General features: G+C 43.7%; 1 protein-coding gene across 2 annotated transcripts in view; it reads left to right on the top strand.

Moving 5' to 3' along the window:
- The first annotated feature begins 21,399 nt into the window (after positions 1-21,399).
- NT5C2 (5'-nucleotidase, cytosolic II) overlaps positions 21,400-23,583 on the top strand; it is a 101,164-nt gene continuing 98,980 nt past the window's right edge. For both annotated transcript variants that reach the window (XM_068961646.1, XM_068961645.1), the window contains exon 1: positions 21,400-21,418. The gene's annotated coding sequence lies outside the window, so the exon portion shown is untranslated. The remainder of the gene's footprint in view (positions 21,419-23,583) is intronic.

Raw genomic sequence — 23,583 nt, 5'->3', positions numbered from 1 at the left:
GAAGTCAAGTGGACCTTAGGAAGTATCACTAGGAACAAAGCTAGTGGAGGTGATGGAATTCCCCTGAGCTATTTCAAATCCTAAAAGATGATGCTGTGAAAGTGCTGCACTCAATATGCCAGCAAATTTGAAAAACTCAGCAGTGGCCACAAGACTGCAGAAGGTCAGTTTTCATTCCAGTCCCGAAGAAAGGTAATGCCAAAGAATGTTCAAACTACCACACAGTTGCACTCATTTCACATGCTAGCAAAGTAAAGCTCAAATTCTCCAACCTAGGCTTCAACAGTACATGAACTGAGAACTTCCAGATGTTCAAGCTAGATTTAGCAAAGGCAGAGGAACCAGAGATCAAATTGCCAACATCCATTGGATCATAGGAAAAGCAAGAGAATCCTAGAAAAACATGTACTTCTTGGACTTCCCTGGTGGCTCAGATGGTAAAGTGTCTGTCTACAATGAGGCAGACCCCGGTTTGATCCCTGGGTCGGGAAGATCCCCTGGAGAAGGAAATGGCAATCCACTCCAGTACTATTGCCTGGAAAATCCCATGGACAGAGGAGCCTGGTAGGCTACAGTCCATGGGGTCGCAAAGAGTCGGACACGACTGAGTGACTTCACTTCACTTCACTTCTGCTTCATTGACTACTCTAAAGCCTTTGATTGTGTGGATCATAGCAAACTATAGAAAATTCTTAAAGAGATGGGAATACCAGACCATCTTACCTTCCTCCTGAGAAACCTGTATGCAGGTCAAGAAGCAACAATTAGAACTAGACATGGAACAACAGACTGGTTCCTAATTGGGAAAGGAGTACATCAAGACTATATGTTGTCACCCTGCTTATTTAACTTATTTTCAGAGTACATCATGCGAAATGCCAGGCTGGATGAAGCACAAGCTGGGATCAAGATTGCCAGGAGAAATATCAATAGCCTCGGATATGCAGATGACAACACTCTTATGGCAGAAATCGAAGAGGAACTAAAGAGCCTTTTGATGAAAGTGAAAAAGAAGAGTGAAAAAACTGGCTTAAAACTCGATGTTCAAAAAACAAACATCATGGCATCTGGTTCCATCACTTCATGACAAATAGATGGGGAAACAATGGAAACAGTGACAGACTTTATTATTTTGGGGCTCCAAAATCACTGCAGATCATGACTGCAGCCATGAAATTAAAAGATGCTTGTTCCTTGGAAGAAAAGCTATGACCAACCTAGACAGCATATTAAAAAGCAAAGTCCGTCTAGTCAAAGCTTTTTTGACTAGTCAAAAGTTTTTCCAGTAGTCATGTCCAGATGTGAGAGTTGGACCAAAAAGAAAGCTGAGTGCTGAAGAACTGATGCTTTTGAACTGTGGTGTTGGAAAAGACTTTTGAGAGTCCCTTGGGCAGTAAGGAAATCAAACCAGTCAACCTAAAGGAAATCAGTCCTGAATATTCACTGGAAGGACTGATGCTGAAACTGAAGCTCCAATACTTTGGCCACTTGATGCGAAGAGCTGACTCATTGGAAAAGACCCTGATGCTGGGAAAGACTGAAGGCAGGAGGAGAAGGGGACGACAGAGGATGAGATGGTTGGATGGAATCACTGACTCAATGGACATCACCTGGAGTTTGAGCAAGCTCCAGGAGTTGATGATGGACAGGGAAGCCTGGCGTGCTGCAGTCCATGGGGTTGCAAATATTTGGACATGCCTGAGGGACTGAACTGAACTGACCCATCCCCCTGGCTCCTGGTAACCATTATTCTATCTTCTATCTCTATGAATATGACTACTCTAGGTACTTCATGCAGTATTTGTCCTTTCATGGACAGAGGAGCCTGGCAACGGAGCACACAGCACAGCTATTTCACTTAACACAGTGAGGTTCAAGGTTCATCCATAACGTAACATGTACCAGAATTTTTTTCCTTTTTAATGCTGAATAATGGTCTCTTGTACATATGTATACCACGTTTTATTTATTCATTCATCCCTTGGGTTGCTTTTCAGTTCAGTTCAGTTCAGTTCAGTCACTCAGTCGTGTCCGACTCTGTGATCCTGTGGACTGCAGCACGCCAGGCCTCCCTGTCCATCACCAATTCCCAGAGCTCACTCAAACTCATGTCCATTGAGTCCGTGATGTCATCCAACCATCTCATCCTCTGTCATTCCCTTCTCCTCCCGCCTTCAATCTTTCCCAGCATCAGGGTCCTTTCCAATGAGTCAGTTCTTTGCATCAGGTGGCCAAAGTCTTGAAGCTTCAGCTTCAGCATCAGTCCTTCCAATGAATATTTAGGACTGATTTCCTTTAGGATTGACTGGTTGGATCTCCTTGACGTTCAAGGGACTCTCAAGAGTCTTCTCCAACACTACAGTTCAAAAGCATCAGTTCTTCAGCGCTCGGCTTCCTTTGTAGTCCAACTCTCACATCCATACATGACCACTGGAAGAACCATAACTTTGACTAGATGGACCTTGGGTTGCTTTTACCTTTCAGCTATTATGAGTAATGTTGCTATGAACGTGAGTGGACAGATAGCTCTTGAGATCCTGCTTTCAATTCTTTTGGGTACATACCCAGAAGTGGAATTGCTGGACCATATGGTGATTCTATTTTTAATTTTTTGAGGAACCGCCCTACTGTTTTCCACAGCAGCTGCACCATTTTACACTCCCACCAGAAATATAGAAGTGTTCCAATTTTTCCACATTCTCACCAACACTTGTCATTTTCTTTTTTTTAAATTATAGCCATCCTACTGGCTGTGAGGTGATATCTCATTTTGGTTTTGGTTTGAATTACCCTAATGTTTAGCGTTATTGAACATCTTTTCATATGCTTATTAGGCATTTATATATCTTTATTGAAGAAAAATCAATTCAAGTCCTTTGCCTATTTTCGAATTGGATTTTTTCGTTGTTGTTGGCTCATTGCATGAGTTGTCCTTTTTCTCTGTTCAGAGTATACTTTGATGCACAAAAGTTTTTAATCTACTTTTTTCTGTTTTTTCTTTTGTTGCCTGTGCTCTTGATATCATATCTTGCGATAACCTTTTACACACAAGCATTTATATCCTTCCACTATCTGTTTATAATCCTGCTAGGGTTCCCTCTTTCAGACTCCTTAATGATCTAGTCTCTGTACTTCCTCAGTCTCACCTCTTGGTGATAGCTCCACCCAAATGTACTCATCAAGTCATTATGAATTACCTCATAGCTCTGAGCATTCACCATTCTTTACACTGGCCAGTCCCACATTCTGTCCCTCTTTGCTTTTCACTAAACTTTTATTCACCTTTAAGACTTCTTCAATACTTCCTCCTCTAAGAAGACTTCTTTGACCTTTCCCAGAGTTAGGTGATTTCGTTGTCCTTCCATTGTTGACTTTTACTAGAACGGTTAACAAAGCGTGTTATAAGTGTCTCACTTGTGTCCTGTCCCTCCAGGTAGACGGTAAATTTCTTAAGGGCAGGACGCTATCCCTGTCTTGTCATCTGTGCACAGCTCAAACTTAGTTGAACTATTGAACTGGAATCTCTGCTGCTGTTCAGTTGTTTTGACCTTAAGAGAACTAGTTAAAACTCCGTGGGCCTCACCTCTCTCATGAAATTATTATGGTTTATTGAGATTATGTTTGCAAAGTGATTGGTGGTTACTTTGGCCCAGAGGAAATGCACAATAATGAAATGTAGTTATCATCAACTTGTTGGATTGATATCACAAACTAATCAGTTGTGCTGAAACTGTGTACCTCAGATTGGGACTTGAACCCACAGTCTTTTAATTAGAATCACTCATCTGATGTCTGGACTTACTGAGGCTCATGTTCTTTGTGTCTCAGTGCAGAAGGAATTCAGCAAGAGGCAGAGTGATAGGCAAGAAGTAGATTTGTTAATACAAGATGCTTGTGAGAGAGAGACAAGTGGGCAAGCGACGGGGCTCTGCTCTGAGGATTAAGTGGGCTACAATTTTATAATCAAAGGAAAGTGGAGGAGGGGTGAAAGATCGCCTTCTTCAAGTAGATGTCAAACTTACTTCACTAGTCCCTCCTTCATATTGGGCAGGAGATTGTCTGACCCTATGAAATCAAACGAGGACTGTCACAGTGCTTTTTAAATCAGTAGAAGGGTGGTGACATTTTTCTTTCACCTAATAACCTGGGGCATATCTCGTGCTTTTATTTATGGCTTTATAGGTGAGCCTGCTACATTCTACCATGTGCCAATAGCATTCTAGAGCGATCATGAACTTACAGTGGTCTCCCATCGTTTCCTAGGTTTCCCTCTCTATAGTCCCATACTGGGACTTTTGCAACTACCTGTATAACGACCCTATTCTGTCCCTATCTTAAATAGGGACAAAAATCTTAAACTCCCACAGCCTCAGTTTTTCCTTCTGTAAAGTGAGGTGTTTGACCTGGATCCTCTATAGCAGTGGTTCTCAAACTAGGTTGCACCTTGCAGTCATCTGGGGAGCTTTAAAAATACAGATGTCTAGGTCCCTCTCTCAAAGATTCTGATTTAATTAGTGTGAGGAACAGCCAGACACAGGTATTTTTTAAAAGCTCCCCTGGTGATTCTAATGTTCAGCCAGAATTAAGAGCCACGGATCTAAAGTTTCTTCCAGATATAACGCATTGATATAACAAGTTGAGCTGCCAGGACTGTCTGGAGCCAGAGGGATGGAATGTCTCCTAGCATTCTTCTGCTATCACTCTTTGTTAGTTTAGCAGGAAGCATTATTGAACAGGCTCACTAAGCTGGAATTCCGAGAGTGATTGTGAATTCCTGAATGTTTAATACTTAGGAGCTTCCTCCTTCCTGGAAGGACCTGAGGGACCAGGACTCTGAGCAAGAAAAAATTGGCTTCTCCTTACCCCACTGCTCTTACCCAAGGCCTTGGAGTCAACCCTAGGGTGTTGTACTGTGGAGTCCTATTTGGCCTGGAGGAGAGGGTGGAAGGAAGGATCCTTGGTATAGACTTGGTGGGGAAACTTGGGGCCCTGACTAGAAGGGGGTGGGGACTGAGAGTCACAAATATCCATTCCTTTCTGGTGCTTCAGCACCATATTCATAGCCTTTACTTATATGAGTCCCAAAACAACCTTGAGAAATACAAAGCAGGCATTACTGCCCCCATTTTGTAGAAGAGAAAAACAAGCCTCTGGATGGTTGAGGACCTCACTGAAAATTACACAGTTGGGTCAGCAGCAGGGCCAGCATGACAGCCCCTGGCCTCTCTCACTGTGCCTGTGCACCCAGAGTGAGGTAACAGAAAACACATATTGGTCTCTTTCCCTGGTTCCTGGCACGGAGCTCCCCAAACTCTTGTAGTTTCCTTGGAGATGAGAGTGTTTTTTGTTCTAATGATGAGACTCTTGGTGGGGTCTGGATGGCTCCTGGATGACCTAACTGGAAAGACCAAGCCAGGATTAGAAGCTTGGAATTTTCATCCCTGCCTCCAATTTTCTTGAAGAAGGGAGAAGGGCTGGAAATGGAATTAATAATCAGTCATGCCTACATGATGAAGCCTTCATAAAAATCTCAAAGGTATGGAGCTGAGGGAGCTTCCAGGTTGGTGAACACATCCACATGCTAGGAGGCTGATACACTCCGAGTTCACTGGGACAAAAACTTCGCTACTCAGACCCTCCCAGACATCGCTTTAAGTGTCTTTTTGTTTGGCTGGTCATCTGTGTCCTTTATCATTGTTGTTCAGTTGCTAAGTCCTAGCCAGCTCTTTGTGACCCCATGAACTGCAGCATACCAGGCTTTTCTGTCCTTCACTGTCTCCCAGAGTTTGCTCAAACTCATGTCCATTGAGTAGTTGGTGAGGCCATCTACATCTCATCCTCTGTTACCCCCTTCTCCTCCTGCCCTCACTCTTTGCCAGCATCAGGGTCCTTTCCAATGAACTGGCTCTTCACATCAGGTGGCAAAAGTACTGGGGCTTCAGCTTCAGCATCAGTCCTTCCAATGAACACCCAGGACTGATCTCCTTTAGGATTGACTGGTTTGATCTCCTTGCTGTCCAAGGGACTCTGAAGAGTCTTCTCCAGCACCACAATTCAAAAGCATTAATTCTTCAGTGCTCAGCCTTGTTTTTGGTCCACCTCTCACATCCATACACGACTCCTGGAAAAACCATAGCTTTGACTATACTGACATTTGTTGGCAAAGTGATAGCTCTGCTTTTTAATATGCTGTCTAGGTTTGTCATAGCTTTTCTTTCAGGGAGCAAACGTCTTTTAATTTCGTGGCTACAACCACTGTCCACAGTGATTTTGGAGCCCCAGAAAATAAGATCTGTCACTGTTTCTGTTTTTTTCCCATCTATTTGCTATTAAGTGATGAGGCTGAAAGCCCCGATCTTAGTTGTTTTTTTTTTTTTTTAATTTATTTATTTATTTTTTTTTAATTAATTTTTTTTTTAATTTACCGATCTTAGTTTTTTGAATGTTGAGTTTTAAGCCAGCTTTTTCACTCTCTTCTTTCACCTTCATCAAGAGGCTCTTTAGTTCATTTTCACTTTCTGCCATTAGAGTGGTATCCTAAAATTGGTAAATTTAAGTAAATGTGTCTCTGAGCAAATAATGAAATCCAAGGAGGAAGAGGTCATGGGAACCTCCAGTTTGTAGTCAAGTTCGACAGACGCGATGGCGGAGGATGAAATGATTAGATAGCATCACCAACTCAATGGACATGAATTTGAGCAAACTCTGGTTTGCTCAAACCAGTGAGGACAGAGGAGCCTGGCGTGCTGCAGTCCATGGGGTTACAAAGAGTCAAACATGACTTAGCAACTGAACAGCAAATAGACAGACATTGTGGATAATCTAGGGGCCTACTACTTATGATTGGCATCTGAAACTTGGTTGGTGGGAAGGGGAGGCAGTCTCATGGGACTGAGTCTTTAACCTGTGGGATCTGATGCTGTCTTTAGTAGATAGTGTAGAAACTGAGTTTAATTGTAGAACCCCTCGCTGTGCCACAGAGAATCACTTGGTGTGGGGGAAAACCCCACAGATCTGGTGTCAGAAGCATTGTACGTGTGGTGGTGGTGTGAGAGTAAAGGAAAAACACATGTGGAAAGACTTGAGGTTTTTCCTAGAACACCCAGGCAGCTCACTCTTTCTTGGCTTCTTGGAATCGAGCCATGGTTCTAAAAGGCACCTCAGATGCTATCATGAACAACTAAACTCTGCCCACTTCCCCTGTGATCTGTTGCCTCTGAGCATGGCAGTGTTACCTGGGATCATTAGCCAATGTCTTCTGGTTTTGCACAGTTTGGGGTGTTCACTGCTAGCTTTGAGACTTGGACATTCAGGGACGTGTTTAAGTTATAATGGCCCATGTGTCCTGAGACTCACAAGACCACTGTTATCCAAATGCTGGGTCACAGACAGGAGTTGGCCCTTTCAAGATGAAATGGAAAAACCAGAACAGGGGTGTGATTTTTTTTTAAACTAAGGTCAATTTAATCTAAAGCCCTGTTTTTTATTCTGAGATTATATATTTCCTCCTTTCTTTGGTGTTGAAATCGCCTTTTGTGAAATAGTAGTGATGGTAGACAGTAGTTTATTTTCATGTCCTGAATGGCATAGTTAAAATGGTTACCCTGAGTGAATTCCCCAAATGGCTTTTGAAATATTATTGATCCAAGGAATCCTGAGTCTGGTAACCCTCACCATTTTGGAGGGCCGTGTGATCCTAACTCATAAGGGGCATGGCCGGCCATAGAGAGAGCCTCACTCAAGGGCAGTGGTAAAACATTGAACAGTAAAATAACTAAAATGCACGGAGTTAGGCTTTGCCACCCATGAGTTCACAGAACCACCCTGGTTTTATTTAACAAACATTATATGGTGCTTTCTAGATGCCCAGCCTGGTATCAGTTGCTGCGCAAACATGATCTCATTTCATCCTCATCAAGCCTATGAGGTACATGCTATTATTATCTTCGCCTCTATGTTAAAGATGAGGAAACTAAGATGTGAGGGTATTGAAAAACTTGCCCAAGGTCACAGCTAGTTAGTGACAGAGCCAGAAGCTGAAGCCAGGGAGTCTGGCTCTGGAGTCCATGCTCTTAATCCTTAAACCATGGTGCCTGGTTGGAAGCAATTTCAGACTTTTATGGCATGTAATGATCTATTTTCAGCCTCTGACTCCATGGACAGAAGCTGCCTATGGACTAATCTGCTTGATCTGTGTTGAACAGCTGTCAATGATCTTTTTTGAGCCCTTTCCACAACACCACTAAGAGAATCAGTGGATGGCCCTTGGACAGAACCTGGCAAGTCAGTAATGGCAAAAGTGATGAACTCTGGATAAGGTCAGCAAGTCCTTGTAGCTTGGAACTGGAGTCTGTGCAGAGGCCTTCTGGGAGGTCCGCCACATGAAAACATGTGGTTTTTCAAACACAGGTTTTAAAGCAGCCAAAACCTTTTTTTTCAATCATAGACACATGGGCAGTTAATACATATATACACCCCATATATGTGAAATCCCTTCTTAAAACAGATACAAGTGGAGGGTGTGTTTAAGCAGAAATGGGGATCTAATTGACCTAACTCTTATCCCTTAAGCAGTATTGAGTCACTATCTGGGACCCCAGAGGTTTAAAGAGCACAGTTTGAAAACCGTTGCTCCAGACCAGGGTTTCCTGGAGCATGTCCTACAAAATATTAGCCTTGTAAGATGCTTTGTAGGAAAAAAAAGTTTCATGGTCAAATACATTTGAGAAACTGGGTGTTTTATCCTTGCTTTGGGATTTACAGTTACTTATTAGCAGATAAAGAATCTGAAAAACCCTGGAAGGACGTGAAACCACTTTTAATGCACAATTTTTCTTTTTAAACAATGGGTGAGTTACTTTATATTTACACAGTGAAATACTATAGAGCAATAAAAATAAACAAACAGTTGCTACATACAGACGCGTAACTATAAAGTTAAATGAAAGTAGCTAGACACAAAGGCATGCATATGTAAGAGTCCATTTATGTAAGGTTCAAAAACAGGCAAAAATTCATCTATAGATTGAAAGTCAGAGTAGTGATTATCAGTGGGAGGTGAAATAGTACCTGGGAGGGGGCATGAGATGAGTTTTGAAGCTTCTGGTTATGTATCTTGATTTGGGTGGTGGTTACATAGATGTGTTTACTTTGTGAAGGTGATTTTTGTGCATTTCTCTGTATACATGTACATTTGTGTTATACTACAGGAAACAAAAAAAAAGGGAGAAGCAAACAAAATACCAACACTGAAGGGACCAAAAAAGAAATGTGCATGAATTTAACTCATAAAAAATATAATTGCTCTCTCTTTTTTTTGGGGGGGGGGGACAAACTGATACCAAGCAGGTAATTCTTTATTATACGATTGCAGCAAAATATTTTAAAAATACAGAATTTCAAATATATATCCACCGGTACAAAAAACATTGTAAGGGGTCAGCTTGGAAATAGGATCTGAGCAATCTTTTTCATTATGAATAGAGAGGCTCTGTTGGAAGGTTGAAGGTCAATCCAGCCCATCCTTCCTCATTTGGACAGAAAAGTAAAAAAGGGACCTGAGGGAAACGTCTTCATATCACCGCACAGCTCACTTTTTTTCACAGAGAAAATTTCAAATGTATGAGATGAAGGGAAGAAAGCACTCAGGCAAGGAATGAATCTGAGAAAGAGCCATTCCTCTTTTCTTGCCTTTTTTCCTCCTCTTCCCAGCTTCTTCCTCAGACAATGTAAGTTTTTAGAAGTTGATCAGGAAGGGAGGCCTGCGGGGCAGAACGATCGGCCTGAGGAGACGCGAGGGCAGAGAGGCTGGGAGCCAGGGGATCTCTGGCCGGGCGGGCTCTCCAGAATCCCAGGACCGGGAGAGGACGCGGCTTCTCCGGGAGCGGGGCTGTCGACGCGACCTCCAGGGGCCGACAGGGTGAGGCGGTGGAGGTGGGCGTGCCCGAATGCCCCTCGCGCCCGGGCACTTTACAAGGCACAGGCGTAGGTACTAATGGTTAAGTTTTAAGCAGGAAAATATCCCGAAAGGCGGTGTCTCTGGGGCCGAAGGCCGAAAAGCAAACGGCAAGGAAAAGCCTCAGAGCGATTTCGAACACTCGGCCTGCAACCGCGGTCTCTGGGTTTATTTGGGGCGGACAGCGGGGTGTCGGGATATTACTTCCGCAGAACCAGCGGGACCCTGAAGATGGGCGTGGCGAGGGGCGCGCAGCACAGGTTTACTCCAGGAGAAAAAGACTCAAGGGCCACCCGGCGACCTTCCTCTCTCTTTTTTTTAATACTGCAGAATTTTCCTCCTGGAAAACTCAGAATGAAGAGTTTCCCCTGGACCCCTATTAGAGATAGTACGCTCTGAGCAAGGAGACCCACGTTTGTTTAATTCTCTGGTCTGTATCTGTTTCTGATCTCCATTGCTGCTGCTGCTAAGTCGCTTCAGTCGTGTCCGACTCTCTGCGACCCCATAGACGGCAGCCCACCAGGCTCTCCCGTCCCTTTGATTCTCAGGCAAGAACACTGGAGTGGGTTGCCATTTCCTTCTCCAGTGCGTGAAAATGAAAAGTGAAGTCGCTCAGTTGTGTCCGACTCTTAGCGACCCCATGGACTGCAGCCCACCAGGCTCCTCCGTCCATGGGATTTTCCAGGCAAGAGTACTGGAGTGGGGTGCTATTGCCTTCTCCGATCTCCATTACTAATTCCCTGTATATTAGTTTCCCATTGCTGGTGTAACTAATTATCACAAATTGAATCCATGTTGATGGACTCAATTGTCCAAGTTCATGGCTTAAGTTCATGTAAGCAACACCAAAGCATTATCTTAGTTCTGCAGGCCAGAAGTCTGAAACGGGTTTCAGTGGATTAAAGTCAGGGTCTTTTTTCTTTGGCTGTGCTGGGTCTTGGTTGCTGTGCCCGGGCCTTCTCCAGTTGTGCATGGGCTTCTTAGTGTGGTGGTTTTTCTTGTGGAGCACAGGCTTTTAGGATGCTTGGACTTCAGTAGTTGCAGCTTGAGGGCTCGAGTCCAGGCTCAGTAGTTGTGGCACACTGGGCTTAGTTGCTCCGTGGTTATGGAATCTTCTGGAACCAGGGATTGAACCCATGTTTCTCACATTGCAAGGCAGATTCTTAACCACTGGACCGCCAGGGAAGCCTAAAGTCAAAGTCTTATTTGGCCATGTTCCAGAGGCTTCAGGGAACAATCAATACCCTTGCCTTCAGCTTTTAGAAGCTGCAGGTATTCCTTAGCTCATGGCCCACTTCCATCTTCATAGCCAGCAACAGCCAGCCAACTCTTTCTTACATCGCATCACTGACACAGACTCTTGTCTTTCCCTCTTTTACATTGAAAGATCCTGTGATTCCATTGATTTCACCTGGAAAATTCAGACTACACTCCCTTTTTAAGGTCAGCTGATTTAGCAAACTTAATTTCATCTGCTACCTTAATTCTCCTTTGCTCTATAATTGCAACAGTGTCACAGGTTCTGGGGTTTAGGCCATTGTTCTCTTCTATTTAAGGGTTTAGATACAGTCCTGGTACTTAACCTATTATCTTTTCAATTAGCATGGATTTTCTTTCAGACAGTTAGCATTGGACCCCCAAAATAGTTCAAAATAATTGTTTGGATGTAAGGAAGAAGCAATGAACTCAACTCTCCATTGCTCAAATAAGAGATTTATTTACTTTTAACTAATAGGACCCTCGTTACAAGAGTGCTATAGATACTGAGAAGGGAGGACCCCAGCTCGTGGCAGGCTTGGAAAACAATGTGTGTCTCAGGGACTACACCCTCTTCCAGTGAAATGCAAGCATCCAAGGATAGTATCTGACATCTGTAGAGAAGCCAAGAAAGCAGATTAAAAGACGGGTGCTCTGAAGTTGTGGTGACGTAATTTATAATCCGAGATCTTACAGTTATGAGTCAGTTTCTTTTGTGTGACTCAATTGAATCCACAGTATTGAAAGACTGCTGTTCACAGTGGCTCCTTGGACTCGTAAAGAAGGAAGAGACCCAAAAAGTCAGTTGTTGCCCAGGCAGCGGGCAACAGGAAGTGGCACAGATTGGCTGTTGCCATGGCAACATCGATTCCTGTCCCCCTGGGCAGGCCTGCGGTAGATAGCAATTTCAGAGAACACGTGGACCACCTGCATCAGAATTACCTGGGGAGCTAGTTGAAATATTAATTCCCAGGCCACACAGCCATAGACTGGGATGGGGTCTGGAACTGGCTCTTTTGAAAAGCAACCCTTCTTGGTTGTTTGAGAATCATTGACTGAAGAAAATAAAGCATCCCTGTTAAAAATCCCTGTACAAACCCTTGTTGTATATCCTTGGATGAGGCCTCACCTCTTCGCTGTGAAAACTAGAGCCCTTTTCTTGCTTACGAAGCCCCAGTCTTCAAAAGACAAAGTAGATGTGCTGTCCCGGGCATTTATAATAAGTGCTCAAGCAAGTGCTGAGAGTTTAAATAGGCATTTCATGATTTCTGTAAGAATGGAATTTTTTTTCCCAAGGAATATCTAATAACATCTCACAGAACTAGTCATGTCAGAATATACTTTGGAACTCCCCAAATAAATTTCCCAAATGGGGGATGTAAGGAAAGAGCAAATTAGCCAAGATGGAGTTGTCAGTCTCTCTCGCCCCACGGCCTCCTGCTCTTGCCCCACGTTTTGTAAATAATGATTATGTAGCAGCTGAGAGCACTTACAGCACTGGGCATCCCGTCAGGAGGTACGTATTTGGCCATTGGCTACTTTTGTTCCGTAAGCATATATAAGCTCCACCTGGGGAGCTATTGCCAGGAGAGAAGTTAGGAGAAGGCGATGGCACCCCACTCCAGTACTCTTGCCTGGAAAATCCCATGGATGGAGGAGCCTGGTGTGTTGCAGTCCATGGGGTCATAAACAGTCAGACATGACTGAGCGACTTCACTTTCACTTCTTGCCTGGAGAATCCCAGGGATGGGGGAACCTGGTGGGCTGCCATCTATGGGGTCGCGCAGAGTCGGACACGACTGAAGTGGCTTAGCAGCAGCAGCAGCAGGAGAGAGGTTACGTTATGGCTGTGTGGCTTTGTTATGTTATGTTACGTTAGTCTGATGCTATGGCTGCTGTGGCAGCCAGGAGAGAATAAATAAGTCTGCGATTCTTGTGGCTTCTCACATTTTCTTCCTGTCTCTCAGCTCGTGTCTTGCCTACCATGGGTTCAGCGACCAGTGTGCACAGTGAGATACAGCAAGACAGTTGGTCTCACGAACAGGATCAGCAAGACAGGGGAAATACTGTTCAATGTCACTGGGAAGGACTACGGTGGGACTCAAGCAGGGTTTGATATGAACCCAGGACTGGAGAGAATGGCTAAGATGCAGGCCTGAGTCTCTGATGTGACCAAGAGGCACCGTTCTTTCCCTAGGAAGGTGGGACTATAGCACATACATAAAGAGCACTACAAACGCTTCCTGATTTTTCTAAGAATCACTGCTGTTAATGAGCCACTGTTGCTGAGAGAGTGCGTTCTTTTTTTTTTTTAATTTTTATTTTTACTTTATTTTGCTTTACAATACTGTATTGGTTTTGCCATACATTGACATGAATCAGCCACAGGTGTACATGAGTTCCCAATCCTGAACCCTTCTCCCACCTCCCACCCCATATCATTTCTCTGGATCATCGCTGTGCACCAGCGCCAAGCATCCTGTATCCTGTATCGAAAATAGACTGGCGATTCGTTTCTTACATGATAGTATACATGTTTCAATGCCATTCTCCCAAATCATCCCACCCTCTCCCTCTCCCACAGAGTGGGAATTCTTAATATAGAGAGTGCGTTCTTAGTATAGATGCTGCTTAACCTGAATTTGTGAAATGCTAGGGGGCTAGCAGTTCTGGTCCCACAGTGAAGAGTGTTCCATCTTAATTAAGCCCAACAACTTGTCATTTAGGAACCAAAATCTGAATGGTTGGTGATGGAACAGATCTACCTGGAAACAAATTGTACTAGTGTCTCAGTCAGGTTCCCGCTCTAAGAGACTGCTAATGACTTCACAAGGAAGAACATGGGGATGTAAGAATGAGAGCCCTAATGTGCTTTCTTTGTTTTTTAAAATAATTTAATCAAACTCAAGGCATTGTGAAAGACATTAAAATAAAATCCACTCACAATCCTACAACACATTTAGTTACTAATTTATTTATGTAAAAATATATATGGAATCCACAGTGTACCAGACCCTGGGCTGGGTGCTGAACTCACTCTCAGGGGGTGAGATAAAACACAGTGGACAAGACTGTCCTTGCTTCTCTGGAGCTTACAGCCGAATGAAAAGGCAGATATTAAAGACACAAACACACCAATATTTAACTGCTGTTGTGGGAAGTGGAGGGAAAGTGTGGACAGCATGAAAGAAAATGCTGGGGGAGCGAGACTGGGAAGGCCTTTCTGAGTTACATTTAAGCTAAGGCCATGAATAGAGTTCAAAACGTAAATAGTGCTTTATGGAGGGTTGTGGGGACCGGTGACTGAAAAGTGACAATTTGAAATGAGCTCAGTGAACATAGAGGAAATGGTCCTACTTATGTATTCGATTTCTTTTTAAAAAATTTCGTTTCCATTTTATTTTTTAATATTTTTATCTGTGTAATAAACATGTGTTTTTTCTTTTCCATTATGGTTTATCTCGGGATATTTAATATAGCTCCCTGTGCTATACGGTAGGATCTGGTTGTTTATCTACTCTGTGTATAATAGTTTGCATCTGCTAATCCCAAACTCCCGGTCCATCCCTCCTTTGAATACTTTTTACTCTGGTTAAATATATATAACATGAGAGCTGTCATTTCAACTGTATTTAAGTGTACAATTCAGTGCCGTAAGTACATTTGCAGTGTTATGCAACCATTACCACTGCCTGTTTTCAACACTTTTTCATCATCACAAACAGATGTTCTGGACCCATTAAGCAATAGCTTCCCATTCCTCCCCGCTGCCCCAGTCGCTGCTAACCTCTAATCTACTTTCTGTCTTTATGAATTTGCCTATTTTAACTATTTCACAGAAGTGGTATATAATATTTTCCTTTTGTGCCTGGCTTATTTTACTTGGTATATTATTTTCTTGGTATAATGTTTCTAAGGTTATCCGTGTTGTAGCATGTATCAGAACTTCATTTATTTGTATGGCTGGTCTGTTGTATGGATGCACCATGTTTTGTTTATCCATTCATGTGTTGATGGACATCTGGGTTCATTCCACCTTTTAGCTACTATGAACATTGGTGTGTGTATGTGTGTGTCCATTAGAATCCCTGTTTTCAGTTCTTTTGGGTATATACCCAAAAGTAGAATTATGGTAATTCTAGGGGCTTCCCTGGTGGCTCAGTGGTAAAGAATATGCCTGCAATGGCAACCCACTCCAGTATTCTTGCCTGGAGAATTCCATGGACAGAGGAGCCTGGTGACCCACAGTCCATGAGGTATAGAGTCGGACATGACTGAGCGACGAATAATTTTCACACACTTGGTTTAGGATTGTGAAAATATATTACTATTTCAAACTTGGTTCATTTAGAAAATCACCTTGATTTTTATTTTTTCAAGCATCTGTTTTTTTTTAATCCTCTTGGGCTCAAAGATCCGAAAGAAACACATTTTAATATTTTACCAGCTTCATCAACTTTCGATTCTGAGCCATTTAATTAAGTCCAGCAATAAGTTTGTTGTTTCAGTTACTATTTCAGAACTAGTTGATACCATGGGCAGTATCTAGTCTCCATCTTTTCTGAGAAATTGTCAGGAGGGAGAGAACAAATATTAAGCATATTTTATTAGGAGCTATGAAATGTACTTTACATACAGCATACCTTTTAACTCTCACCTCAGCCCTCTGAGATAGGACTCACTAGGTAAAGAATCTGCCTGCCAGTGTAGGAGCTGCGGGTTCAGTCCCTGAGTCTGGAAGATCACCTGGAGAAGGGCATGGCAACCCACTTCAGTATTCTTGCCCGGAGAATCCCATGGACTGAAGAGCCTGGCTGGCTACAGTCCATAGGGTCACAAAGAGCTGAACATGACTGAAGTGACTAGCATGCAAGCACACACATGTTTAGCTTTAGGAAGAACCACCAAGCAAGGCTGCACCATTTTACTTTCCTACCAGCAATGCAACAGGGTTCCAGTTTCTCTGTATCCTCACCAGCACACCTCCTTTTTTTTTCCTTCCTTAAAGTAGGTATGAAGTAGCATCTCTATGTATTTGACTCTTACTCTTCTGTCTCCTCAGGAATCCATCTATCGCGAAACTCTGAAGTTCTTTGGGGCCACTGATGTAGCGCGGGTCTTCTGATGACCTGACTTCATGTTTTACCTAAGTGTCTAATTTCTTAAATAGATGTTCAGCAACTCTGGGGTTAAGTGTGGAGGATGTCCAATAAATAGAAGGATTGTAATAAATGTTGCAGATCTTGTCTCTCATGTTGTATATACCCAACAGAAGTTTCCAACAGGCATCTAGGAGTTCTTTGCTTGATTCAAATGAGTTAATTTTCATGAGTGTTTGAGGCAATTGATTGGTTGGTTACATCCCATTCATTGAAACTCCAGATGTGACCTCTGCCACTCCTCTGCTTTATGCCATCAGGTAATTATGATAAGGCTGCAGGTCATTTATCTGATCTGCAGTGCCCTGCGAAGTCTGGTTCCGCCTCCTGGATCATTTTTTGGCCACTTTCTCCCTTTTTCTTAGGCTGCTGATCATTCTGCAGATATAAAGTCCACCCCTACTTCAGAACATTTGTGCCCACAGGTCCCTCTTTAATGATTTCTCTACTCCTCCAAGTAAGCCCCTCTCTCACTTTTTTTTCACTTTAGAAAGTTCTATTCTATCCCTGGGTTGGGAAGATCCCCCGAAGAAGGGAAAGGCTACCCACTGCAGTATTCTGGCCTGGAGAATTCCATGGACTACACGCAGAGTCGGACACGACTGAGCAACTTTCAGTTTCATTCATCTATTCATGTTCCAGCTAAGATGCGATTTACTCAAGAGAAATGCTGCCTAACCCTCTCCCTGCCCCAAAGCTGACCCCCTATTTTGTTCTCCCTCAAAGCATCTTTTACTTTTCCTGCATAGCAGTTACCAGAATTGTAGTAAAATTATTTGTTTATTTAAAGTCCATCTTTCTAGGCAGTCAGAAACGTGCATGAGGGCAGAAACTCATGTCTCTATTGATCGGTGTTAGGCACATGGTAGGAGCTCAGTGCATATTTTTGAACTCAGGTAAGTGCTCCTAAGTCCTACACGGATGTCCTGTCTCTCAAGTTGAACTAGATGTTTCTAGTTGGACTAAATGTTTTCTGTCTCCTCACATAGTACCTGTACTGGCATTATTACAGTTAAGTGCTGACACTGCTGTTAGAGAAAGATAGATGAAAAAGAGAGGAGACTTGCAAGGTGGCTGATTGGATCTCTGACTGAATACTTCCTGGGAGAAAGCTTTGCGGGCAGGCTCTTTCTAGGCCGTAGGCCAGGATGTTGAGCAACGCTTTCATTTCTCTGAGGGATTCTGCCAAGAAGCAGAAAACTGATGAGTGACCTATGAATGCAGCTCACATTCTGGGTGACTCATAGTTTACGGTATTCTAGGGGAAAACTGTGTTAATCAGAAGGGTAGGGCAGCCATGTGGGTTCTTAGGCAGGAAGTTTGGTGAGAAGCCATCCAAGGCCACAGTGGGATGGTCTTTCTTGCCAAGTACTGCCTGAGCCCTTCAGCCAGTGTCAAGGTAGAGACACCAAGCAAACCACTTAAGGTTCTTCTTTGCTTCTATAGGCTCCATAACCTTCTGTTAGAAGGTTGTTTCATAGTTGGCGTGGCTTGTCTTACTCCTAAAAGTTGTGAAACCAAGAATCTTGTACTTTTGCTTTTTTTTTAAACTTAATATTTCATTTAAAAAGCAATGCATGAGTGCTTTTATCTTCTAAAACATTACAACTAAAGCTAATACCCTCTTTGAACATTACCCAGAATCTTGGTGTTTTACCCTTATCTTTAAAGATAACCTCTGATCAAAAGTTTGGCCTATAGCCTTACAATCTGTTTTGAAAGTCTTAATTTGGGCTGATGTAACTGGATACCTAAGACTGGGTGGTCTATAAATGATAGAAATTTATTTCTTACAGTTCTAGGGTCTGGGAAGCCCAAGAGCAACGTATTAGCCGGTTCAGTGTTTGGTGAAGGCCCACTTCCTGGTTCAGAGACAGCTGTCTTCTCTTCTTGGTGTGTCTCACAGGGCAGAAGGGAGTAGGCACCTCTCAGGGATCTTTCATAAGGGCACTAATTCTGTTTACTGCCCTCACAATCTAATTACTTCCCAAAGTGAAAGTGAAGTGAAAGTGAAGTTGCTCAGTCGCTCAGTCATGTCTGACTCTTTGCGACCCCGTGGACTGTAGCCCACCAGGCTCCTCCGTCCATGGGATTCTCCAGGCAAGAATACTGGATTGGGTTGCCATTTCCTTCTCCAGGGGATCTTCCTGACCCAGGGATCGAACCCAGGTCTCTTGCATTGCAGACAGATGTTTTAACCTCCGAGCCACCAGGGAAGCCCAAATACCATCACATTGGGGCTGTGGTTTCAGCATATGAATTTGATGGGTATATATTGTCTATAGCAGGATGATAAGAAATTATGGTATGTATGTCTGTGTTTTATATTAACTTTTGACTTTGAAATAAGTTTAGATTTGACAGAAGAGTTACAAAGATCATACAAAAAGTTTCAGTGTGCCCTTCACTCAGCCTGTCCTAATGTTAACAGCTTACATAACTCTGGTTCAGTGACCAAAACTAAGAGGTTAATATTGGTACAATACTATAAACTATAGACTTTATTGGAGTTTCAACAGTTTCCTGTTCCAGGATCCAATCTAGGATCCCAAATTGTATTTAATTGTCTTGACTCCTGAGTCTCCTTCAGTCTTTGATAATTCTCAAGTCTTTTCCTGGCTTTCATAACCTTAACAATTTCAAGGAATCCAGGTCAGGTATTTTGTAGAATATCCCTCAATTTGGGCTTATTTGATGATTTTTCATGATTAGACTAAAATTATGCATTTTGAGGAGAGTGTCTATATGAAATCAATCAATCTCATGGTACAACTTGCTGTTTTCATTCAAAACTATGATTTTGAGATAGGTCTAAATTAGCATATAGATCAAGGTCACTTATTTAAAGTTCTGTACAGAATTCCTTTACTGTAAGTTTTCTATATTTTATTTAGCTATTGCCCGATTGGTGGGCATTGGCTGATACCAAATTTTCTTTATTAGCAGTATCATAGCAATTATCCTTATTCATACCTCCATAACATCAGATTATAGTAGATAACTAGAAGTGGCATTGCTGAGACATGGATTTAATAGATGTTTTTCTGAGTGCCCTCTAAAGTGGCTGTGCCAATTTACATTCTTTTGATATTATGAAACTTGAAAATTATTGCCAGTTTGAGTTTTAATTCCATTTCCCTGGTTACTACTGAGGTTGGGCATCTCCTTGTATTCTTACTGGTAATTTATAACTTTCTTTCTGTGAACTGCCTATTTACATTTGCCCATTTTTCTAGTGAATTTTTTTCTTTTTGATTTATTGCTTCCTTTGTATGTTGCAGATACAAATCCTTTGTTTTATATATTACAAATGTTTTCTCCTAGTTTGTTATCCCTTTGTTTCCCATTTTTTTCCTTTATTTCATCTAATTTTTTTTTCTGATTTTTTTTTTCTTTTGGAAACAAAGTTCTTAATTACAAAAGTAATATAAACAATGTAGAAAATCTGGGAAGTTTACGAAAAAAGTATAAAGAAGAAACTGCCCTAATTCTTATCACTGAGAGAAAACCCCTATGAAAACCATACTCAATTACATATTTCCTTCTAGTCTTGGTGTGTATGTGTGTGTGTTTGTGTGCATGCACTTCATTTTGATCACATTGCATATATATGTATATATTTGCTTAGTGCCATGATCTTTAGACACAAACTCTGGCCTTTTTCCATGTGCACTTGGTTTAAAAGTAGTGTCAGACTACCTTCAAACTCCTATTTCTTTTCCCCACATATCCTGAAAAATCCAACAGGTAAGAGGTCAGGGCCTGTCCTCAGCCGACCTGTACTGAAGTTGGCTCAAAAACACAAGAGAGGGTAGAAATATTCCAGCAGAGCACTTATTAAAAAGTCTTGGAAGTTTTAGCTGACTGCAAGCTCAACAAGTTAATAGTGCAGGTGCCAAGAATTTTATTTCTTGACTGCAAGGCAGTAAGCCCTACAAGGCCTGCTTTGCTCTGATGGTATCACAAACATTTGATTCAATCTTGGGCAACAGATTCTGAAGTAGCCACAATCAAACTGACCACGTGTGTGAGAAGAATAAGGACACAGACCCTCAAAATCAGGACAAAGGAAGAAACAATGAAAACAATGGGAGATACTAGTCTGGAAAAGAGAAGATCTTGGGCAGAAGTCTTCAAGTATCTGAAAAGCAGAAGGTGGGAGAGAGATTAGACCTGTTTGTTCTCTGAGGCTGCAAAGGATAGCACTTGGGTCAGAGAGTGGACGCTTAAGAAACACCTTCTAGCTGGTCAGAGCTGCTGAGGCTAAGGCTTTCTGTCATTGAGGAGCTTTCTTTCAGACGCGAGTTAGTTGGGGTAGGAGTTGATATAATAATTAACCTTTTTTTGAGGGTTATGTGCCAGGACTGTGCCGAGGACATTTCCTCTATTATCTTATTTCATTCTGTCATCATCCTAAGAGGTAGGCACTGTTGTTAAGGATGTATTAACACCTGTATTAAGGATGAGGGAAGTGGTATGATGAACTCAGGTATATCGCACAAGGTCACACAGTTGGTGAGCTGTGGAACGGAGACTCCAACCCTTTCTGACAAACCTCAAAGTCGTACTTTTAGTCATTATTGGGACTCAGGCGTAGTTTGGGCCTGAGGACTTTTTGAGGTCCTTTCGTCTGGAAGATTCTGTGAGTGGGAAAAACGGATGCCTCCACCCCGCTAAGGGTAAGAGTGTCAGTGAAGTAGTCCAGGGCCCTGCAGAAGGCCTAGGGATGGAGACCCAAGGGACATGGAAGGGTTGTCAACGTGCGTCACTCCACAGCTCAGCAGCAGGCGATGTTCTGTTATTTGACGATCCCCAGGACCGCGCGAGGGACCGGGACGCAGGCCCGCCTCGCGCCCGCACTCCCGCAGCGTGGCCAGGGAGCGTCGCGGCGGCCGGGTTCTGCGGCGGAGCTGGGGGACGGAACAGCGCGCTGGTCCCTGGCAGGGCGCGAGCAGGGGGCGGGGCCGGGGCGGCGGGGGCGGGGAGAGCGCGCGCCCCGGGGGCTGCGGCAGTTGCGCGCTGGGATTGCTGCCGTGCGGCGGGGCCGGTGAGTGCGGCGGGACCCGCGGGCGGGCGGGGAAGGAGCGGGCGGGCAAGGGAGCGAGGTAGGGTGCGCGGCAGAGCGCGCGACCTGGGCCAGGGCCCCCCACCTGTCCCCGCACCGGTCCTACTCGGCTGCTGCGCCCCTCAGGCCACTCTGGTCTGAGTGCGCGCCGCGGACCCCGCACCCCAGATTCCGCACACCCCCAACCCCAGGTCGCCCCCTGCCTCAGAGCAGCCCCTTCCTCCGCGCCGCGGCGACACCCCCGGCCCCACGTCACGCTCGCGCCATTGTTCCCGGCCTTGGGCTCGCCGGGACCCGCCTTACTCTCTGAGCGCGGGCCCTAGCCTCCGCAGTCAGTCTTGCCGCGTTCCGGCCCATTTCTCCGCTTTTCCCTCACGCTGGTGGTAGCCACCATCCCACCTCTGGCGGACACCCCTTTACTCAGTTCAGCTTATTTTTTCCTGCCGACGCCTGGCTTCCTCCCGTCCGCACCCGACGCCTGCCTTTCCGCCAAGTTAATGGGCCTCCCCACCCCGTGCGCGTTCCCGGTCGACCCCCCGAGGAAGTAGCGGGCAGCTGTGTGTTAGGATGCAAGGTTGACTGCGTTGTAGCAAGAACCACCAGAAATTGCCAACTGAAAGCCCACATGCCAGTTTGGTCGTTTGCAGCACTTCCTGGAAAGCTCACTTCGAATTGCAAGCCGCCACGAAAAACGTGCTAGTTCTTTCCCGGTGGCTCTCGAGTCCGGGGCCAACTGTCCGGTGGCAGTGCATTCTTTTCCTGGGGACCCCTGAAGCCCTTGAGAGCCCAGAGTGAGATGCGAATCTGAGGCCTGAAGCTGTAGTTACAAGCATGACGTTTGGGGGCTTTGACTGTGGTAGGCCTTAGCTTTTAAAGGCAAGTAGGTAGAGTTGGGTGTCAGATGTGGCGAAGCTTTGGGCCCTTGTTTTGAGGATGCATTGTAAGTGCAGTGCTCTGCAGTGACTAGTCACCATTATAGGGTTGTTTTTGTGCGTGCGTGTGCATGTCCCGATTCTTCATGATTGAACTTGTTTCATATTGTTTATATACTGTTCATTTTGCCTCTTAAAGCAGTAGATGCAAACTCTGGTAACTGTAATGTGAAAGAGTGCCATTTATCAGTTCAGTTCAGTCGCTCAGTCGTGTTCGACTCTTTGCGACCCCATGAACCTCAGCACTCCAGGCCTCCGTGTCCACCAACTCCCGGAGTTCACCCAAACCCATGCCATTTATCGTAGAACCGTAATGTTACTGAGGTCCTTTCAGATATTTATCTCGACACTTTTCAACATGGTTAGAATTTTTCCAGATGAAGGCATCCAGGCCTGAAGAGGTTAAGTTCAAGAAGACACAGCTTGTAATTAAAAGCAGAACTCCACATGCTGGGCTGATGCTAGTGTGCATAAACTTTATTTTGGAAATGCTTTTCTATTGCAGTATAAGCCACTACATTTTGGTATAGCTTGCTGCATTATTCTCATCAACCCAGAATTTAGATTTTAGAATTTAATGATCAACTAATCTGTAAAATGAGAGAGCCTAAGGAGATGCTCGGCAAGGGTTCATTCAGCTCCAAGATTTGATTCCATTGTTTGAAAATTTATAATTGGCTACAGATTTCCAAAAGTTTATAATTGTAAGAAGATTTATATAGGTATTTACAAAGGGTATCTGCAAACCTGATTAGTTATTTCAGGTTGTAGCTTCCTAAAGAAAGCCAGAGTAAGTGGAATGTTGGCTGAACGTTCATCTGCCTCTAGGCTATTTCTAATTTCTACTGCTTAATGAGGTAGAGAGGGCATAAAACTTGTTTTTAAAGTACATCTTTTTATTGCTTGTCTTTCTTACTGCAAAGCAAAATTTAATAGTTAAAAAATCCCCCAACTTTATCACATTATTTGTGACAAATATCTTTTATAGTTCTTTTATTTTTTTAAGATTTATTTATTTTTTGGCTGTGGTGGGTCTTCACTGCCGTATGGGTTTTTCTCCAGCTGTGTCAGACAGGGGCTACTCTCCAGTTCTGATGAGCAGCTTCTCTTGTTGTGGAGCACAGCCACAGTGGACTTAACTAGTTGTGGCACGTGGGCTCAGTAGTTGTGGTGAACAGGGCTTAGTTACACTGAAGCATGTGGGATCTTCCCGCG

Source organism: Capricornis sumatraensis, chromosome 23 (assembly GCF_032405125.1).
Source record: "Capricornis sumatraensis isolate serow.1 chromosome 23, serow.2, whole genome shotgun sequence".
In the NCBI taxonomy this organism is placed as follows: Eukaryota; Metazoa; Chordata; class Mammalia; order Artiodactyla; family Bovidae; genus Capricornis; species Capricornis sumatraensis.
This window is presented reverse-complemented; position numbering and strand designations above follow the sequence as displayed.